The sequence below is a fragment of the Dipodomys merriami genome, unplaced genomic scaffold (genome assembly GCF_024711535.1).
Source record: "Dipodomys merriami isolate MVZ:Mamm:240054 unplaced genomic scaffold, mDipMer1.0.p SCAF_2553, whole genome shotgun sequence".
NCBI classification, from domain to species: Eukaryota; Metazoa; Chordata; class Mammalia; order Rodentia; family Heteromyidae; genus Dipodomys; species Dipodomys merriami.
The window spans coordinates 3,878-13,022 of NW_027203997.1; the positions used below are offsets into that span (position 1 = coordinate 3,878).

The following is a 9,145-nucleotide window of genomic DNA, read 5'->3' on the forward strand; positions in this document are numbered from 1 at the left end:
CCTTGTAACCAAGATTAGTTTTGTTCTAGTAAGAAAATCTTTGCTGTCAGGGTAAGGTATTCTGGTTGGTCTGTTCCCACATGGAAGAAGGGTAAAGGCTCAGGTAGACATTTGTTCCAGTAACACCTCATTTGGGAAAATGTCAGCTGAAGAAGTTTAGAAGTAGCGCTTAAGCAACGCTTAGTTTGAATCCATTAGGTCCACAAAGCTGGATAAATAAGTACTTGAAAAAGCCATCACCTTTGGACCTAACTATAAATAATAGAGAGTATGATCAAATTCCAAATAAAAAGACTTAAGATATTCATTGGCAAAAAAAGTTTGCAAATGTGAGCAATCGACTGATCAATATAATTTTTCCCAATATTCACAGAATTTTAGGGAAATAAGATCGATAGCATTGTTAGGAACAATAAGGTTTCCTTGTTACAAGTAGGCACCCATAGATATAAGCCTGTATAAAGATTGCAGCATTAACTATTAAATTTAGAGGATACTACATGCTTCAGCAGCATGTACACTCAAATTACAATACAGAGATTAACATGACACTTGCACAAGGATAATATGAAAATTTGAGAAATATTCCATATTTTTCATTCTTCAGATGCAAGAAATGAAAAAAGTGATTAAAAAGTTGATTACAAAATTACAAGTGTAACAATACACGTAATTCATATAATTAAATTTAGTTTGACATCAGTGTATTAAATCACCTCAGAAAGGCGTTTACATAGCATAAACTTTACAAAACTTTTCAAATTAGACAACATTGTCATTTTATCCCAAAGAAAAATAATATTAAGACCTAGAAAAAAAGGAATCAAACTGTTTCTATATCGAATACAATCAGAAAGGACACATTTATGAACGTATATATTATAAAATAATATAGAATTCAATGTATATCTAGGAGAAAATAAATTATGAACATTATGCAAACATAGAATATAGAATATTTTAAAATATACTTTTTCAGAGAAGCACCAGAAATATTTTAGTTTCTTTGTTACTCATTTCAACAGGTAAATTAAAATGATTTCTTATTAAAAAATCACAAACTCTGAAGAAATTATTATACATGTTTACAAAATCTATTGAATACATTTTTCCATCCAAGGCAGGCAATTCACTTGGAAGAATTCTGCAGAATCCATGAATTTTTACAGTAAAATATTGGTGCTGCCAGGCACTGGTGGTTCATGCCTATAATCCTAGCTAAACAGGAGACTGAGATCTGAGGATCATGGTTCAAAGCCAGCCTGGGAAGGAAAGTCTGTGGTACTCTTATCTCAAATAAACCACTAGAAAACTGGAAGTGGAGCTGTGTCTCAAGTGGTAGAGGGCTCACCTTGAGCTGAAGATCACAGGGATAGCTCCAGGCCCAGAGTTCAAGCCCCATGACCGACCAAAAAAAAAGATATTGTTCTTATTTGGATTGTGAAAATATTTTGTAGGGACACAAAAGATGAACTTGCATTTTTGAAATTTAAGAAACTTAACCCGACCATTAGGACTTCAGTGAACAATTTGTACAGCCTTTTACAACTTCTTAGAGGTAGTGATACATACTTATGCTTTTGGCAATGTCAAATAGAGTTTCTTCTATGTTGTTCTTCAGGCCTGGATTTATATAATGGTTCAACAGAAGGCGATCCAGCGTATCTTTGCTATCTCAATTCTCAACAGCAAGATATAAGGGTGTCAAGAGTCCTTTAGTTTGGGGAAGTGTTACTGTGGCTCAAGCGGTAGAGCACTCTCCTTGAGCTGAAGAGCACAGGGACAGCACCCAAGCCCAGAGCTCAAGCCCCATGACCGACCAAAAAAAAAAAAAAAAAACCACAACAACAAAAAAAATCAAACAAACAAAAATATTTGGGCTGGGAAAGTGGCTCAGTGGTAGAGCGCTGGCCTTGCATACATGAGGCCCAAGGTTCATTTCTTCAGCACCACATAAGCAGAAAAAAAAGCGGGAAGTGGTGCTGTGGATCAAGTGGTAGAGTGCTAGCCTTGAGCTGAAGAGAAGAGGGACAGCGTCCAGGCCCAGAGTTCAGGCCCCACGACCAGACCAAAAAAAAATTTTTTTAAAAAGTCCGTTAGTTTGGCCATTGGTATCTGTATCATGATGAAGTAAGAAAGAAGAGTCTCTGGTATTATTCCACGTGTATGCACTGTTCAGGGGTGTCCAGTCATCTACAGTTATTGCATGTGCCGCTTGAGACACCAACTCACTGACAATGTCTAAGTGTCCACCGTAGGCTTCTTGAAGAGGGATATACTGATCATCATCCCTACTATTCACATAAGTGGCCTTTTGAGAAAGAAGTCTCCGCACTGTAGTAAGCTGAATATTTTCGACAGCCCATTGAAGAACTATGGTTGGATGCTTCTCCAATGTTTTTTTCTTGCAAGTGATAACATTCCTTACTTTTTCATCTTGTTCCCCATATTCCTAAGAATTGCCTAACCAGAGACTTTGAGTGCCAGTGGGAATGAGATGTCCATGTATTTCCCTAATAGTTCACATTGGTTGAACTGGTCAGAAATATCTGGTGAATTTTCTGCAACTGTTTATTCACCATGATTTATTTTCTCTTTTTCCAATTTTACTATTCGAAATTATTCTAACTGGAGAGTAGGGAATTGATGGAGAGCAGAGGAAAGATATTCCTCCATATTCAAATGTACACACTGAAAATGAGGACAAGTGATGTCTTCATGTGCAGCTTATTCTAGGCATGAGAAAATAGGAAATAATGCCTTCCATATAAATGATTGGGGAAATGGCAGAGCAAAAAGTGAAATGATACAACCAAAAATATAAAAGCAAAATAAATTAGGATAATTATGGAGCAATCGTGTTATATATGAGAACCATGAAAGGGAGAGAGAAAGAAAGAGAAAGATGTGTAATGACGTAGCTAGCCACATAATCCATGCCTCTGATCAATTTGTAGAGCAAACAAAATTTTATTTTTTAAAAGAGATGGAAATCGAATTTATGTATTTACTTGAAGTTAGTAAATACATTTTTAGTAGCCTACGTAAAGAGACATAACTTTACCAAACTACAGACAGTAAAATAAATCCTTGATAGTTCTAGTAACAGATCTGACTGAAATCAGTTGAATCATACTTTTCTTGTACAATGAAGGAATAAGAGGGTAGTAAAGCAGCTAGAGAAGGCAGGGAGATTGTATCTGTGACAAAACTTTGTGGAAATTGGTATTGAGGATTTCTTACTGGTGATCCACTTGCACTGGAAGCATGATTCTGAAGTATTGCTTGCCGATTCTGAACTATTGATTTGATTATTATATTCTCCAAGAAGAAAATGAGAATTGATAGTGAAGGACTACTAATACATTTTGACCTTCTCACTAAGCACTTTCAATCATCAAAATCACATGGAGACAATAGACAGGCCTACTGTTTAGATGAAAGCAAGTGTCTTATAAAAACAAGGAATGTATGTAGTCATGCAAAGGACTTCTATTTTACCAATGCCGCATACATTTTTCTAATGTTGGGTACCAATAAATAATGGATCTATTAGAAAGCTCTTAAGGCTCCTATGTTCAATAGTGAGTTCTCTTACACTATATCATGGTATTTTTTGTGTATGGTTTTAAGAATAAATTTACATTACTAACTTGAATTTCTGACAGGACAGTATCATCACTGTACATCTTGCTTCTATACTCTCATTTTAAAATTACCATCTAAGTATGTGCATTAGATAACTATATAGGAAAAAGTAGAAGCCACACTGATGGCTTATGTCTTTAGTAGTAGTTAATCAGAAAGATGAAATCTGAGGATTGTGGTTTGAAAGCAGACCAAGAAAAAACAGTCCATTAGATTCTGATTTGAATGTAACCAGCAAAACCTAGAAATGGAGCTGTGGTACAAGCAGTAAAATGCTAGCCTTGAGAAAACTGAAACAAAAAATAAATTCTGGGACAAAGCCAGGCCCTGAGTTCAAGCCCTAGTAGTAGCACCAAACAAATAAATTAATTAATAAGGTAATTAATTAATTAAAACTAAATTAAGTGGTCACATGTGGACAGGCAGGTAAAATGTAACATGCGTGGTAATGGTTTATGTATTATTTTGTAATAAGGCATATTATCATTTGTCCTAATCACTAATATTTTATGTGGACTTTTTTGTACAATAAACCCTGAATTTAGCATGCGTGTATATGTGTGTGTACATGTGCGAACATGTGTGTATGTGTATATGTGTGCGTGTGCTGTTGCAATGTTGCTTGCCAATGTGGACAGGGTGAGGCTGAAAAAAGCTAACTGTGTTGCAATGTTTTTATTTATCAGTGTTCTGTCATGTCATTTCAGTGGAACCAGCCTTTGTACATATTATTTGTCTAATAATAACATCATAATCAAAGCATTTACAATATTAAGTTAGAAAAAGAGACAGCTTTCAGCTCTTATTTTATGTTAGGTAAGAAGATACAGACATAATTAGTTAATAAGTTGTTGCTATAAGATGATTGTCAGTACAAAATACGTATTTGACCTCTTAAATTGGTTATACTTTTAAGATACACTCATAGAGTGATTTGGACCGACTTGACCAAACAGGTATTACTCTCTGATTATTCCTGTGAAACACAAGTTGGATAAACTCTTTCCGGATTTCTGTTGAAAATCACTTTCTTTGCAAGATTATATCTATTCTCACTAAGAGATAATCTAACCCATATTATGTTTGAATATCCCATCTTATTCATTGAAAATAAGTATTGTGGATATGCTTGTTAGATATTCCTTTCAAAAACGAACAAACAAAAAGCAAGTGTTATGTCCATATTGTGGATGCACTTGAAGGTGTTTTGTACATGCACAGGTATCTTTACTAATGGCTTTTTTGTGGGAGAAACTACGGCAACTTTAACAAATAAGGCTTTTTGAATATCTGTTCCAATATACATAACATCTCAGAGCAAGTCTTGCAATTTCTGAAAATCCTTTGAATATTTTAGTATTATTTCAGTTCATTGACTGTAGAGCTAAAATTTCTGAAATATTGTGAAGATCTGAAAAAGTAAGTGGGTATATACGCTTTTTTATGCTTCATTTTATGAAAACCCAGTTTTTATGAATGTAAATGGAATAGAATAAAAGAATTAAGTGAATTGGGTAAGCTAATTATTAGTATAATTTTGTTTTCTATTAATAGTCCATTGAATGTAGATGATGCAGTTAAATTATTTCCTCTCTATTTCAGTTAGTTTTAGAATCTTTATAGTTATGAGTGAACTTTTAAATAAAGGTCTTTTAAAATAATTAGGATTAACCTTGTCCTTTTCGTCCTACTCCCAAGAAAATGAGTTATTTTTAAGTGTTAATAGTTTATCATTATGATGATCATAGCGAATCATTATCATTATCATAGGGACTTAAAAATGCAGTAGTATTGATGTCTTTTTAAACCAATTGTATTCACAAGTTGGAGAGTCTTTAATTCATAATTAGGTCTTGGTGTCAATGATTTTTAACCTCTCGTTCCTAACATTAATGATAGGTAAGACTGCATTTTTGGGTATATGAAAGTTAAAATATTTATCTGGGGTCAAATGTGATTTTATATCATTCTTTCTTTAATAACATTTTAAAGTAGTACATTTCTCTCAAAATGGTGGGTATAAAAAGCAATCAAAATACTTCAAATGGTAAAAAATTTAGGTGAGCTACAATGTGGAAACGATTGCTCCAAAAGGCCTGCAGTCTGTTTCCATCAGGAATTGGGCAGGTCATTCTTTCAGTAAGACTGTGTTAACCAGAGATGGGGTCCCCAGGCAGTGCAGTGTTGAGTGAAGGCATAAAATATGATTTCTATTATTTTGAGCTAGAAATCAAGAATGTTATAGTTTAGCAGTTCCTTTCACTAGGGAGGTATAAATTGATTATGAACATGGAGTTTTCTTCTTACAGTTACTTTTTGTCTTTTTTTGTTGTTGTTGGTCATGGGGCTTGAACTCTGGGCTGGGGTGCTGTTCCTGCGCTCTTCCACTCAAGGCAAGTGCTCTACCACTTGGACCACAGTGCCACTTCCAGTTTACTAGTGGTTTATTAGAGATAAAAGTCTCACAGTCTGTCCTGCCCAAACTGGCTTTGAACCACAATCCTCAGATCTCAGCCTCCTGAGTAGCTAGCATTATAGGCGTGAGCCACCGGTGTCCGTCTTAGTTACCTATTTTCTAACAAAGATAAAGGAAATATTATTAGAGTGTGCACAATAATTTTGGGAATTTTCCTAGAATTAGTAGACTGAGTGCTGGTATTTAGTTATAAAATAGAATGAGGTTAGTTCATATAGTGGGAATGGAACGCAGGCTAACACTTACCGTGTGTAGAATGTTGTCCTAGTAATTCCAACTCTGAAGACTTAAATATCATCATGTTAGAATTAAAAATAGAAATAATTTCACTTTATGGGATTATTGTGAGGATTAAATTAGATACCAAAGGTAAAGTACTTGGAAAAACAATCAGAGTTTGATACTTTCTACCTTTTATTTTATCATGTGATATATTCTAATATTTTTACTGTGATTTTTATATTGTCTATTTAGGATATGCAAAGTGATGTATTGATATACATTGCGTTGTTCACTTTTCTGTCATTATGAGGAAAATACCTGCAAAGAAAATTTCTGAGAAGGCAAGTATAATATTGACTCATGGTTTAAGATCAGATGTCTCCATTGTTTTTAATTATATTTTTATTAAATAGGTGTACGAAATGTTTTCCATTCAACGAATCAGTTTATAAATACAATGGATCTTTACATAACTTTCTCACATCGTTCCAAACCTCAACCCACTTTCGTTTTTATTAGTTTCATACTATCTGCATTGAATATTATGGCTTCACTCTCTACTTCCATAAGTCTCTTTATTTCTTCCCTTTGATTTTCCCTCACATTTTCCAAGTGGTAGCCTCCTGGTATTCATTTTGTTGGATTAAAAGTTCAATTTTATAAGAAATTACACCTGTTAAATACTCCTCTACAAATAGCATGCTTTGATTAATACTGTTTTTTAACTTGCATAAAATTCTGGCTTCTAAATACGCGTTCTTTTTGTGTCTGGCTGTGACTTCATTTATTTAACATAATTTTAGTTCTATCCATTTCTTTGCAAATGCTGTAACAGTCTTTATAATGGATGGGTGCAATCCAATTGTGTATATGTGCAACACTTTCTCCAACCATCCCTCTGCTAAAGTGCATCTGGGCTGTTTCCATAAATTCTCTACGGTGAATAGTGCAGTAGTGAACATGATTGTGAGAGTGATTTTACTCTAACCTTTTGGGAAAATTCATCACTTTTTTTCTGGGAGCAATCCTCTAGCCAATTTTCCAGAATTAGCACATCCCTTCATTCATCTACATCACAACGTTTTTCACGTCCTCAAAAGCACACTACCCCCTACAGGTACCAATCAGCTAAAACCAGACTGTGCCCATATTCTTTTGTTGTTGTTATTGTTTTCTTTCCGGTCGAGGGGCCTGAACTCTGGGCCCCTCTGGTGCTGTCCCTCAGCTTTTTTGCTCAAGGCTAGCAATCTACCACAGCGTCACTTCTGGCTTTCTTCTTTTTGCTTATGTGGTGCTGAGAAATCAAACCCATGGCCTCAGGCATGCAAGGCAAGAGCTCTACCACTGAGCCACTTTCGCAGCCCCGATGTGCCCATATTCTTTTAATACATTTTTCATAATTTTCCACATAATTTAGTGAGAACCTTCTATGTACTTTCCTAATGTGGGAATGAGGTATATGACAATAGAGCAAAAGAAAAAATATGGGATTAAATTAGCTATTATCATATTTAAAATAATTTTCAGCTCTAACTCATAGCCTCACTTAGTATCATTTTAATCTTTATTTGATTACTTCACCTATCCCCTAAATTATAACATGTGATTTAAATACAAAGGCAAAAAAGTGTGGTTTGACTTTGACACTTATGTGTGAGGATGCACAATATGGGCAAATAAAGGGATTGGAATTAATAGCCATTATCCATTTTGTTAAATGGTTTTCTCAAACTGATTCTCACAATTCATATTTCATTCAACAACAAGAAACATGTGACAATTCCCTTTGTTTTGCTCCTCATTAAACTTGTTTCCATGTTATTTTATAATGAAGGATGATTTCATAAATCTACTGTAGATACAAAATATGTTAAAATATTTCTATATGTATGCATTGATATAAATATAAACACATATATTATAAAGGTTATAATGATAAATTATAACTTCTGTAACTGTACAATTTACTAAATTATTAAAAACATGGACGACTCAGGCCTGGAATCCTGGTTACTCAGGAGGCTGAGAGCTGATGATCATGGTTTGAAACCATTCTGGTCAGGAAAGTCCATGAGCCTCTTATCTCCAAACAACCAACAGAAAATCAGAATTGGAACTGTGACTCATAGTAGTAGAGTGATAGCCTTGAGTGAAAAGACTCAGAGATATCACCCAGGCTCTTAGTACAAGAACTAAAATCTACCCCCCAAAAGTATTTAATTTACACTTATGTAAATAGAGTATTTCCTTCACACAAATGCACATCCATGCTCATTTGCAAGGTAACTCTGTTATGTCTGGAGTACCACATAATATTATCACTTAAGTAGAAAGTATTACAACATGGGTAAACTCTACCTCTCTCATGGATTTTTCTCCACTCAAATATTCAAATCTTGCAATTATTCCCATTATTTAAAGTCATAGCTTTTTTTCTTTAATACACATAAGATTGGAATTTGAATTGAGTGTCTTGTGTCTCCTAAATGGTTGTTCTTACCACTTTGGCATGCCCCCAGCCCTAAATTATCCTGATTAACTTTCAGATAGAATCTTGCTTCCTACTTGTGTATGATCGTGGGCTCAGTCTACTTTATGTTATTCTTCCTGGAATTTAGAATAACAAGTGCCTGGCATTGTGTACAGATCTTTCTGTCCAGTCTGAACTTTAACCACTATCCTCACAATAGTAGACTCCCTCGTAGTCAGGATTTTCATAAGCTTATCATAGCTATTTTTTAAAAAAATCTTTGCATTTCCTGCAGGTTCTTGAGTACTGAATTAATTGGTGTTTTCTTG

At 34.5% G+C, this 9,145-nt stretch overlaps 1 pseudogene; it reads left to right on the forward strand.

The window, feature by feature from the left end:
* The first annotated feature begins 500 nt into the window (after window positions 1-500).
* LOC138836724 (U6 spliceosomal RNA) lies at window positions 501-597 on the forward strand (annotated as a pseudogene).
* The last annotated feature ends 8,548 nt before the right edge of the window (window positions 598-9,145 follow it).